At 39.0% G+C, this 13,668-nt stretch overlaps 1 protein-coding gene across 2 annotated transcripts in view; it reads left to right on the plus strand.

The window, feature by feature from the left end:
* Positions 1 to 13,668, plus strand: part of LOC121939025 (insulin receptor substrate 1-B) — an 81,574-nt gene that overhangs the window by 45,757 nt on the left and 22,149 nt on the right. The window lies entirely within an intron of this gene.

Consider the following 13,668-nt stretch of genomic DNA (forward strand, 5'->3'; position numbering starts at 1 on the left):
CGTCTACAGGATGTTTTTAGGATGTTAGGACATTCCTCGGACTTTAAGATGTTTCTACGATTTTAGGACATTTCTCAGATTTTAGGAAACTTCTCACATTCAAGGACGCTTCTAGGATGTTTTAGGATGTTTTTAGATTTTAGGACATTCTTTGGATTCTAGGACGTTTCTAGGATTTTAGGATGTTTCTAGAAATGTTGGAAATATCTAGGAATTTGGACATATTTTGGATTTTAGAACATTTATCGGATTTTAGCATGTTTCAAGCACTTAAGGATGTTTCTAGGATTTTAGGATGTTTTGGAGTTTTTGGAAATATCTTGGATTTTCAGATTATTGTAGGATGGGGGGATGATCCACTGGTACTTTTTTGATAAACAAACTCTATTTTGATGCTATTTTAATCACTCTGGCACTTTATGTATACTAAAAATGGAAAGTCTTTACTTTGCATTTTTTTTAAAAACCGTATTCATACATTGTGAGAACGATCCTACGCAGAGCCGCGAAAACAACTGAAAACGCTGGAGTATGCACGCCAGGCCAGTAGTTGGCGGTGTAACTTTGATGATGCACCATAGACGAACGCCACGTGTGAAGTGCGGATGTGACGTCACCGTTCTCACAGGATCCGTGTGTTGCCAGTTTGTTTTCAGAAGATCACACTCCTGAACCTGGTTTTAAATGCTGTGTGAACCGAAAGTCCATATTTCATGCAAAAACTTCAAAGGGTTAAACAAGAGCTCATCTGGAGTTATTGACCATTGATTTGTGTTGATTTTCCAGGATTGAAACCACATGCCTTTTGAGATTTAATCACTCTTTCAACTTTCAGAGCATCTGCTGATATGCCCTCCTCGATGCTCCTGCTAACAATTCGTGATTTAAATGATGCTGCCAACATTTCATGCAAAAACTGTTGCCATGTGAACGGCCCCTAAATGTACTAAATTTTGAGGATGAGGGTGGGATAGAGCTCGGCGAGGAGGTTAGGATTAAGAGTAGACAGAGAGGACTCTTTAACAAATGTTTTTTTTTTCCTCCTGTGGAGACGAGGAGAAAAGTCGCTAACCTCCAGAGGGTTCGTAGATAAATATTTGCGGTGCATGTTGGCCAAGTCTGGCTGTGTAACCACAGTCTGCCACACTGACTGAAGCGCACACACACACGCACACACACACTATACAGTCACACTTATTCCCCGTAAACGCAGCGCTTCGCTGCCCCTCACACAGACACATGTAGTTAATACGTACGGAGCCGCTTCGGTGATGTGTTTGTGCCGCAGCGGTATGAAGGAGCAGAGGTGTCTCTATTAATAATTACACAATTCATCAAACTGGAGCAGAGGCCAGGAGCTGGCACGTGGACACAAACACACAGAGGCGCTGTGAAACTTAGATTGGCATCCGTTTCTAAACACACGGGACAGGATTTCCAAATCCAGATCGGACCCTGTCGGCCCTCCTCCCGCAGACTCGTCGTTTTAGTGATCCAGAGGTTTGCCAGTTGTTCTCTTTGCCTTTGACTCAGAGACAGTGAAACAGCGCAGGGTGAATTTGGATCAGTAGGTAAGTTAGGGCCACATTTATTATTTAGAGTCACGTGTCGGCAGAAGAGCTTTAAATTTCTCTTGTGAGAGATTCGGATTGAGGAGAAGCACAGCTGAGGCAGAAAGAGCATGAAGCAGGTCTGACTGTAAGGACCTCCAGAGCCGTTCATTAAAAAAACGATTTCACTGATCTACTTAAAACTAGGCCGTCTATGCAGGAGAAAGATGCAAACACTTCTAAATCTTGAGGATTATGTTTTAAAATATATTTTCTTGCACTGTGTTCAGACGCCTTCCCAAGTATTTAAACCTTCAAACCCAAGAAATGGGAAAAAAATCATACAACTTGGAGAAGCACTGGGAAAATTGCAGAAAATTTGTGAATCAGGAAGAACAAAAAGCTCGGAAAAAATGTACCAAAAAATATATATTTATAATTATCATAGTTGTATATGTAAAATTATTTTTCCCTGAATTACTAATAGAGTTAAGCACTTTGTCCTGTGTTTTTTGTTGTTTTTTTTCCTATGTTTATTTTTTGGGGGGATTATTTGTGTGTTAATTTTCAGGTAATTGTCTCATGTATTATTTTTACAATTTTTTTGGCGATTTTTTGGGGTCATTTATTCTAGGTTGCTAACTGCGTTAAATGAGAAACCTAGTTCTGCAAATTTGGAAAAGTTTCCAAAAAAGCTAGGACAAAAATTTCCCAAAAAACTACATTTCTAATTAACATAGTTATATATTCAAAATTATTTTCAGAATTATTTTGTATAATTTCTATAATTTTTTTTCATGTAATTTTCTTTTAATAATTTTTGGGTCATTTCTCCTTAAGTTGCTCACTGCATTCTTCCTATGTTTTAGAGCAAAATCATCAAATTTGCTCAGGCTTCAAAGGGTTAAACAAGAGCTCATCTGGAGTCATTGACCATTGATTTGTGTTGATTTTCCAGGATTGAAACCACGTGCCTTTTGAGATTTAATCGCTCTTTCATCAGTCAAAGCATCTGCTGATATGCCCTCCTCGATGCTCCTGCTAACAAACCGTGATTTAAATGATGCTGCGCCGACGTAGCGGCGGCCGAGTGAAGCAAGACTGTAAACAAATGTCTCAAAAGCGTCTCCGTCTCTCTGGTGCAACCGCTTCTTGTGTTTCATTTTGTTTGCGTGTCCGCGTCACAGAGCTGGAGCGAGACGGCATTCTGGGAAAAGCCTTGCTCAGAAGTGAGGACCACACCTGCTTATGCTATCACTCTATATATCACTTCAGTAAAGACGTGTGTGTGTGTGTGTGTGTGTGTGTGTGTGCGTCTGTGTGTGTGTGTGTGTGTGTGTGTGTGTGTGTGTGTGTGTGTCTGTGTGTGTGTGTGTGTGTGTGTGTGTGTGTGTGTGTTAAGGAGAGCCGTCCACATGGGCAGAAAGTGACAGAAATGTTGGAGCATCTCACAGAGACAAAGAGAAATTGTTGGTCTGAGTCAGCAAACAAAGTGTGTGTGTGTGTGTGTGTGTGTGTGTGTGTGTGTGTGTGTGTGTGTGTGTGTGTGTGTGTGAGAGAGAGAGACAGAGAGAGAGACAGTCCTCAAACCCTTTAGTCCTGTTGGCTTTAGCTGTGTGTGTCTCGTCCAGGGACAGGACGTCCCATGTCAGATTTCAGTACAGTAGCCAGTTTCTGTTACACAAGGACGCCCACTTTTTAAACGCTATATTTACAGCCTCTAAAGGGAGTTTCCTCCCAACGTGGGTTCAGCTTTGATCCAAATCTGATGGGTTTTAACCCTTTGACGTCTGAAGTGACATCACTTTTCTTGTGCTGCGTTTAGACGCCTTTCACGACTATTTAAACCTTTGAACCTGGAGCAAATTAGTTTGATTTGTTGCTGTAGCAACATGGATTTTAGTTGCCATCATCAACTCTACTGAAGATTTTTTTTAAAATAAATTGATCAAGAAACGTCCTAAAATCCAAGAAACGTCTCAAAATCCAAGACACGTCCTTAAAATCTGAGAAACGTCCTAAAATCCAAGAAACTTCAGAAAATGCGAAAAATGTTCTAAAACCCGAGAAACGTGCTAAAATTTAAGAAATTACCTAAAATCCGAGAAATGTCCTGAAATCCTATAAACGTCCTAAAATTTGAGAAATATCCCTAAAACCTGAGAAATATCACAAAATGATAGAAATGTCCTAAAATCCTGAGACATCCTAAAACACTAGAAACGTCCTAAAATACTTCAAATGTCCTGAAATCTGAGAGATGTCCTTAAAGCCTAAAATCCAAGGACCTACCTAAAAACTGAGAAACGCCATAAAATCCAAGGACCTACCTAAAATCTGTGAAATGCCCAAAAATTCAAGGACCTACTTAAAACCTGCGAAATATCCTTAAATCTGAGAACTGCTTAAGATCTTTCGTAAAATACTAGAAACATCCTAAAATACTAGAAACATCCTAAAATACTTCAAATGTCCTGAAATCTGAGAGATGTCCTTAAAACCTAAAACCTGTGAAATGTCCTTAAATTCAAGGACCTTCCTAAACCCTGAGAAAAGTCCTTAAATCCGCGACATCCCCGTGTCCCGAAACTGAAGCTGCCGTTATTAAAAGTCTCTTTTTTTTGTTCAGTCAACAGTTCAAAACCCAAAGTTTTCTAATTTCCAGTGATTTTACAAAAACATTTGATGTTTTTGATTCCAGCGAATTATCACGTATCATAATCGCTGCCGTTAAATTTCCTGACAGCTGACTCATCGTTTCAGCCTCGTAGAAAGTGTTGCAGTCAGACCTGCAGACTGAAATTTAGCTCTAACTCATTTGCACTCTGTAAACCGCCCATGAGTCGCCTGGGAACATTTTCAAAACCTTGCAGATGTGCGCACACACACACACACACACACACACACACACACACACACACACACACACACACACACACACACACACAAGCTGTGTCTAATTTTAAAGCATGGCTCCGAGCTTCCATTAATATTTCTTATAATTAAAAAGCGTTGTGCCGTTTGCGAGCTGTTGACGTGCAGGTATGTAAAGCCGGCGTGCTTCACTCTCTGTTCTGACGGGTAACGAATGCAAACTGGATGTTCAGATTCTGTCCAAGGAGGATCTAAAAATACTCGGACATGAAGCTGCAGCACGTGGGCCGTGAATGTGGCTCCCTTTTTTTTTTTTTTTCGACCCCTTTTTCCCCCACTCAGCACTGCTGCTCTGTCTCTGTCTGTCTCTTCCTGTCCCCACACATTCCTGCTCCTCTGTGTGCCATAACACACCCACTCAGTGTCTCCCACTGCATAATCAGCCCGCGCTCGGTTTGTACAAGCACGTCAAAAAAGACACAAGAGACAGAATCATAACAGTTTTTAAGCTTGTAATATGTAAAAATTGATTTTGAGATTTCGGAGCACGTTGCATCATAGTGTCTTCTTGCATGTGTGAGTGTCCTCTGTCCACCTGCATTTTTTCCATGCAACCTTGTCACTTTTGCAAAATGACAGGAGGCCAGGGGCCAGCCACATCCGTATTTGTAGGATTTTAGGACTTTTTTTTTTCGTATTTTAGGACATTTCTCGGATTTTAGAATGCTTCCCTGAGTGTAGGATATTTGCATATTTTGGGACATTTATGGGATTTCAGGATGTTTCTAAGATTTTTAGACATTTCTTGGATTTTAGGACATTTTTAGAAATTGGAGACATTTCTAGGATTTGGGGACTTTTTTTTTGTATTTTAGGACATTTCTCGGATTTGAGAATGTTTCTCTGAGTGTAGGACATTTGCATATTTTGGGACATTTATGGGATTTCAGTATGTTTCTAAGATTTTTAGACATTTCTTGGATTTTTGAATGTTTCTTAGATTGTAGAATATTCGCAGATTTTGGAACGTTTATAGGATTTTAGGAGATTTCTAGGTGTCTCAAGTTTTTAGGACATTTTTCAGATTTTAGGATGTTTCTAGAATTTTAGGACATTTCTAAGATTTCAGTACATTTCCAGGATTTTGAGACATTTCTTGTTTTTTTTCAAGGAATTAAAGACATTTTTTAAGATTTTAGGACATTTCTCGGATTTTAGGACGTTTTTAGGAATTTGGGACATTTCTAGGATTTTGGGAATTTTTTTGAGGAATTTGGACATTTCTAGGATTTTAGGACATTTCTCAGATTTGAGAATGTTTCTCTGAGTGTAGGATATTTGCATATTTTAGGACTTTAGGATGTTTCTGATTGTGGGACATAACATGGATTTTAAGATGTTTCTAAGATTTTTAGACATTTTTTGGATGTTTCTTACATTGTAGAATATTTGCAGATTTTGGAACATTTGTGGTATTTTAGGAGGTTTCTAGGATTTCAGGGTCGCTCTCAAGTTTTGAGGACATTTTTTTTTTATTAAAAACGTTTCTCAGATTGTACATTTCTCAGATTTTAGGACATTTATTTTTTTATTTTTTAGGACATTTCTAGAATTTCTTGGGTTTTTTTTCAAGGAATTAAAGATTTTTTAAGATTTTAGGACATTTCTCGGATTTTTGGACATTTTTAGGAATTTAGGACATTTCTAGGATTTGGGGACTTTTTTTTTTTTTAGGAATTTTGGACATTTCTTGGATTTTAGGACATTAGGTGTGCAGCTAGGACACCTGTCGGGGTATGCGGGGATCCTTTTTTTACATGCTGTTTCATGCACTCTGGCTCCTCACGTATACTTAAGTACAAAAACAAATCCCAGTGTCAATCATTTAATTTCCATCATGAATTTAAAAACGTGTCCCGCCGTGAGCTGAGTATCTGTTCCACACTCACACATGCTCAGACACCTGGGTGAAAGGTTGTTGTGTATCTGCAGCGAGTGTGATTGACAGCGGCAGCGTTAAAGAGTGTGTGAAAGTCCACACGGCGTTTGTCTTTCATCGCCACACAACCTGCTCTGCTCTGCCAGCCGCTCGCCGTAATGTACGTAACAGCCGCAGCCAACGTGCTGCGTTCACTGTTTTTGTAACGGAGGGCGTCTAAAACAATAAGAAGCGTCCTGTCGGGCCTTTCGTTGGTGGAATTAATGTGCGGTTATCACTCTAACTCGCTGTGAAAGACGACATCAAAGTGGTCGTGTTCTGCACTTCCCAGAAATCACCTGTCAGTCAGGCACGGTGCGGCGCTTTGATTTTCCGTTGGTGCTTTCAGCTTCGCCGATGATCGATGTTCGCCCACTGGCCTTTTTCTCTTGTGTTCATTCCAAACACACTGCTGCTGGTGTTTCTGTGAACACACGAAAAAAAGGCTTTTTGTGTCCCAGAGGACTTTTTCCTGGAAAGACGAGTCTTCTCCGTGTTTAGGGTCAGCAAATGTACAAAAAGATTAAATCAACCCATCCAGTTTATTAAAGGTTGAATGTAGTCTCAGTGTGAATGTTTAGAAATAGCACCAGATCTAAAATGTATGTATTATTTCAAAATAAGAAAAGGCCTAAGGGACTGTTTTCACAGAAGGGTGGTGGCTGTTTTTTTAATTTTTTAATTTAATTTTTTTTTTTTCCTTGAGCCTCCCTTAGTAACGCATGTAAAATGCAACAGTGTTTGTTTCACATTATGTGTTTAAGGGACATTGAAAATGAAAAATCCAACAATAATTTCAGTTCGTACAGTTTCTGGCTAAGATTAAAACTGTGCCACTTTGGTAATTTTTATTTTGGCAGGCCTACTGGTTTGGAAAGCATGTTTTCTTAAAAAATCTGTGAACATTTCTTGAGAAAAAAAACAAATATTTTTTGAAAATCTGCAAAAAAGAGAAAATTAAAGAAAATTGCCAAGATTTGTCTTTAAGAGAAAAAAAATTTTAATTACCAGAAAATATTAAAGAAAAAAAATCTCCCAAAATTTTTAAAGGAAATTGTCAAACTTAATTGCAGTAAAATAAATACAACATTCAGCCATTTATAGTTGGATGCCTCTCCTATAAGCCAGAATAAAATAATACAAACAACAATACTGTAGAATAACTGAATCTTTAAAAAATAGCACATTAATGAAACAGAGACACGAAATGTGAGAATATTTGTACAACATTTATTTAGGTTTTTTTAGTCAAAGTGAAAACCTGCTGAGCCTGCCTGTGTAGTGCTAATGATATTTTAACAGGATATTTACTGACAGATTCCTGGAATCTGAGCCCATGTTGCATTGAAAGATAAAAAAACACAAAAAAAAAACCCAAACGTGCCGACATTGATAAATAAAACTGATAAGCTAGGAGCTAGGAGAACAACAAAAAACTGACCTTCAAAAAAATGCTTCAAATTCTATTAATTTTAAAACATAAATGTCACGTATATAATTATGAATATAGTTTGTTCCTTGGCTTTTTTCTTTTTCCCTAGCTTTTTAGCATATTTTATTTTATACTTTTATTTTAAATAATTTAATCTGAATTTATTTTTTTTTTTTTTTATATTTCTGTTACAACAAGTTACTTGTTGCCTTTTTTTGCATAATTTGGAAAGAAATCACATCTATTTGTTCAGAGTTTAAAGGTTTAGACACTTGAATAAGGTGTCTTAAAGCACAGAACAATTGATACTGTAATTTAAAATCTGAGCAAATTGGCTTGATTTCTTTCAAAAATATGGGGAGAAGGTAATGACCAACGGAAGAAAAAATAACCCAAAAATTTGCAAGAAACTAGTCAAAAACAGTACAAGAAAACCATTGAGAGATAAGAAATCACCTTCAAAAAAGTGCTTGAAATTTTTTAAAGCATATTTGTCATGTATGTATATGAGATTATATTAATTTCCCTAACTTTTTTTCTGTTTCCCTAGCTTTTTTAAAACAAAAATATTTATTTCATTTTGAAATAATTAAATCTAAATCTACTAATTTCTTGCAATTTGTGTAACATTTCTGACTAAGTTGCTCATTGCTATTTTTGGCATCTCTTTTTGAACGAAATTGCATTAATTTGCAGAGATTTTAAAGATTTAAATACTTGTAAAAGGCGTCTAAAGGCAGCACAAGAAAAGCGATCACTCCAGGTTTCAAAGGGTTAATCTACAGGGTCGTGCATGAGGAGTGAAACTGAGGAGAGTGCTGCACGAGTTGTTTTACAAGTTGCTTTGGATGTTCAGATGCTTTTGTTTCAGCGTGAAACTGGGTCAATGCAGCCCGTTGTGACTGCTCCGAATTCAAACGCCGCCGCCGCCGCCGCCGCCCTGCATGAAGAAGCAATTTCCAAAATCTTTATGACCGTCTTTAAAGCCCACGGGAGGCGAGCATTTGATACTCACAGATAGATTTTATGGGGTGGAGGGTCACTTTAATCGTCATCAGCGTCAGGTGCCAGATTCATAACCAACAAATGTGAAATCTGTGGTCACGCTGCGAACGTTATATCCTCATAACTGACAGACTCTGTGGCGTCATTGGAGGATATTAAACGAGGTGACACGGGAGCTGTCCCGACGCTGAATCCTGACGCTGAATCCCGATGCTCAATCCCGGCTCGTGTCCTGCTGTTGCATCTCTCTAGATGATCTAATGGAATCAGGTTTAATAACAGTGTTGGAGGATTGCAGAGTAAAGTCGCTGGCTTTAAAAAATGCTGCCATCATGGAAAAGCAGTTTAAATGGGATTTCTGCATCCGTATAATAATGTAATTCCTTGATTATTTCCAGGAGAAAATTCCTTGCTTCTCTCAGTTTGTAGGTCAGAGGTCGGGGTTTCAGAGCTGCACCCTGACAGCTGGAAGGATTTTTTTATGTTGCACAAAGACGTCTCTGCAGTTCAGACAATGTTTGGACCACACCTTTTTTTTTACGGCATTTAAAGCACAGATGCATCAAAGTAGCTGCACCTCCTCTGCCTCTGGGCTTATGAGTTGCATGGGAAAAGATGAAATATAGAGATAAACACAGTGAGGATTCCCAGTAATACACAGGGTTCGCACAGTCATGAAAAATCTGGAAACATCTTGTCCAGGCCTGGAAGCATTTTAGAAAACTAAAAATACCCTGGAAGTTTTGGAAAAGTCATGGAATTTTGTTTCACAAACATGCACAAAAACACATGGAAATTTGAAATTTGAAAATCCTGCAATAATTTCTGTTTTTACTGTTTCTGGCTGTGATCGTTTTTTTTTCTTTTTTTTGTGATTTTAAAAGAAAAAAATCACAAAATCATCGTCATTTATTTTCTTCTTAAAAAAATCACCAAAAATTTCTAAAGAAATCAAACCTGCCAGAATTTTTTGTTAAAAAATCTTTTAAAAAAAAGAAAAAAAATCACCATTTTTTTTTCTTTTAAAAATTTGCCCAAAAAAAATCACAATTCTTTTCTTAACAAACTAAAATTTAAAAATTACAGGAAAAAACCCTTTAAAAAATAAAATAAAAATAACCTGAAAAATATGAAAGAAAAAATGCCAACATTTTTCCTTTAAAAATTGCCCCAAAAAAAATTAAAGAAGAAGAAAAAATTGCCAACTTTTTAAAGAGAACACGCCTTCCAAACCCACAGGCCCACAGGTTTGGAAGGCATGTTGTCTTTAAAAAATGTTAATGTGAATATGCAGTAGCACTTGATTGGTACTTGGTATCAGTCAGTACTTTCGCTCAGGTAGACGAATCGGTATGATGAAAAAATGAGAACGTCCATGGAGACTATAGTGGCATTAACATTAATTTAAGACTGTATTTTATCCCGTTAAAATTTTTTGCATTTGCGTTAAACAGCAGTCCACTTTCGTGTTTTGGTACAGTTGATGTTCACACCTGATGCATCCAGTACAAAAATACACATGCGCTGTATTCAAAACCACCTTTTCATGTGGACACACGCTGGCGCACCACGCCGCATCAAACAAACAGATTGTGTACAAAGTGTGCTCAGATCCCTGATGTAAAAGCCTCTAATAAATCCAGAATAGGTTTTTTCCTTTAAAGTAAAACATGATGTAACTCAAACGACTGAGTGACCAGCGGACTCAGTGACTCACACCGCGTCGCCGAGACCAGCTCCGTGTCTTGTGGGAGCCGGGGCGGCAGGAAAATGACAGACTGACACACTCGATTTACGAGCAGAGAGCAGGGTGGCTTTCAATTTTAGGCTGCCCTCGATTGAGACATCACACAGACCCAGACTCTCCTAATTACACACACACACACACACACACACACACACACACACACACACACACACACACACACACACACACACACACACACACACACAGAGGCGGCGAGAGAACAGTTACTGGCTAGACACGGAGTGCGGAGGCAGATAGCCTTGTCTAACCTCTTGATTTAAAGAGTCTGGCGGAGAAAAGAGGGACGAGGAGCACACATTCGATCTTTACCGGGGTCGTTATTTCATCGATTTACCCACAGATGGCGAAACGATGAAATGAGCAAACCGCCGAGGGAGGGTCAAGGGGGAAAGGGGACAAGATATTTGATTAGACTGGAAACATTTCCTGCACAAATATAAGAGGCTGCATTACGGCGGAGCTCCGGAGTATAATTTCCCACGTCTGTGTTTGGAGAAAGGTCGTCATTAAGTGAATGTCATCCGCATAATTATAGTATCTTCCTCTGTGTCGCTTTGTGTGTGTGGTTTCATGTGTGTGTCCGTGGCAGTGCATCGGTGCGTGTCCGGCCTGTCTCCTCCGGTCCCTCTGGTTGGCTGGCTTGATTGTTTGTGTTGCCTGTTTTTGCGAGCTGAATGAGAGAGCCGCTCTGCACGGCTTTAGGCCGTCATGGCTTGGCCGGCTGGCGGGCACCGTCTGTGCCGAGGGGGGCTAAATATAGCTCACTGCACCAGGAAGAGGACTAACTGGAGAGAGAGGGACGGGCATAAATATAGAGTACCCTCGTGCAATTAGAGAGTCAAGCGCTGCTGGGAAATTTTAAGGAAAGAGACAGGGAACTCTCTCTCTCTGTCTCAGTGTGTTCTCTTTACTAGCTTTGTTATTTTGGCTCACGGCAGCCCGAGTGCCTCTCGTGTGAGTCATCACATCTGACGGAAAGTGGCCTAATTTAAAGTTCATCGACTAATCTTTGTAGTCCGGCTTTAATTGACAGTCTTCTTTTTATGCTTCCGTGATGCCGATACACGAGGCCGGAGGTATGATTTTTTTCAGGTTGACCACCCATCTGTTCGTCCCATTCATCTAAACGCAATATCTCAAGAACGCCGTGAGGGAGTTTCTGTAAATTTGGCTCAAACATCCACTTAGACTCTAAAGATGAACTGATTCGATTTTGGTAGTCATAGGTCAAAAGTCAAGGTCACTGTGAATTTGCATTAGTTTCACTCTTGTGAACACGTTATTTCAAGAACGCCACAATGGATGTTCTTCAAATTTGGCACAAACATCCACATGGACTCAAGGGTGGACTGATTTTGATGATCAGATATCACTGTGACCTTGTGTCCGTCTCATTCTTGACAGCTTAATTTCTCTATAACACCTTGAGAGAATTTCTTCAGATTTGGCACAAATGTTCACCTGTACTCGAGGGTGAACTGATCAGATTTTGGTCATCAAAGGCCAAAGCTCAGGTTCACTGTGAACTCGTATCAATTTCATTCTTATGAACACAACATCTCAAGAACGTCTTCAAATTTGGCACAAATGTTTACTTGGACTCAAGTGTGAACTGATTAGATTTTGGTGGTCAAAGATCACTGTAGCTTTGTGTCCGTCTCATTGTCGACAATTTAATTTCTCTATGACACCTTGAGGGAATTTTGTCAAATTTGGCACAAACGTTCACCTGTACTCGAGGATAAACTGATTAGATTTTGGTGGTCAGAGGTCAAGGTCATTATGACCTCATCCATCTCATTCTTGTAAACATGATTTTGGTGTTCTTTCTAGTAAACGCAATATCTCAATAACACCTTGAGGGCAGTTTGTCAAATTTGGCACAAACTAACATTCAGAAATGAACTGATTAGAATTTGGTGGTCATAGGTGAAAGGTCAAGGTCACCGTGAACTTGTCTGTCTCGTTCTTGTGAACAAGGTACCTCAAGAACATCTGACAAAAGTTTTCAAATTTGGCACAAACGTCCACTTGGATTCCAGAACTCATACGCTAATTGTGACAAAATCATACAAATGTCTAAAAGTATACAATGATGAAGTGACTGTATTTTATACCCATGAGTTCAAATGTCAACTTCACTGTTACATCATACTATATATATATATATATATATATATATATATATATAGTATTTAGTCAGATATTGAATCCGTGACACCAATCTTGAAACTGTGCTGACTGTAGAGATCTGCAGTGTGTGAAGCATCCATATTTTCACAGACATGGATGTGAACTGTAAGTGCAGCTTGGCTGGTGCACAGAGGCATACATTAGTTACTCAGTCTCAATTTAAAACATTGTAACATACATGTTTGGAACTTCACAGCGGTTACAGAGCAGTCATACTATATGCTGTAATCACACTCAGAACAACAGCATGACGTCATCGCTGGTTTTACAGGCCGTACACACTGCCTGATAACTGCTATCTTGCAGGTTAATTGCATGTCAAACTGGATAAAATGGGTCAAACAGAATGTGTGTCAGACTTTGCACAGTGTCGGGTCAGCCGGTGCGTTCTGCATAATTTCAGTCTGTATTGTCATTGGTCGGTTGGGTCGTGGCAACATCGTACACAGACATGGCAGCCTACATATCCATCCAATCAGAACTTGTTGTCTTTTATAAGTGAAAAGGGTGACGAAGGCGTCAACACCGACAATGTCGAGTGCAGAACTGAAATCGGTCCATTATTGAGAGAGTGTTGCAGTCGGCACTTGTTGTTTTTACTTTTCTCCCTTCTTTATTTTTTACCTTTTTTTTTGTGTTTGCTTCATGTCTCCTTTCATTGCTCATTGCCTTCTTCCCATATTTTTTAAAGAAATCAAGAAATCAATTTGTGCAATTTTTAAAGGGTTAAATGGATCAGAATCTGGGGCAGAGAAATCGTGATCAGGACCAGATAAAGCCAGAAATTGCTTTCATCAAACCCGCCAGAATATTTAAATAATCAATACTGGACCATTTCCAATTTTTTGCTTCCATTAGACACCAAAAC

The sequence above is a fragment of the Plectropomus leopardus genome, chromosome 23 (assembly GCF_026936395.1).
Source record: "Plectropomus leopardus strain MGB_pleo_1.0 chromosome 23, ASM2693639v1, whole genome shotgun sequence".
Classification (NCBI taxonomy): Eukaryota; Metazoa; Chordata; class Actinopteri; order Perciformes; family Serranidae; genus Plectropomus; species Plectropomus leopardus.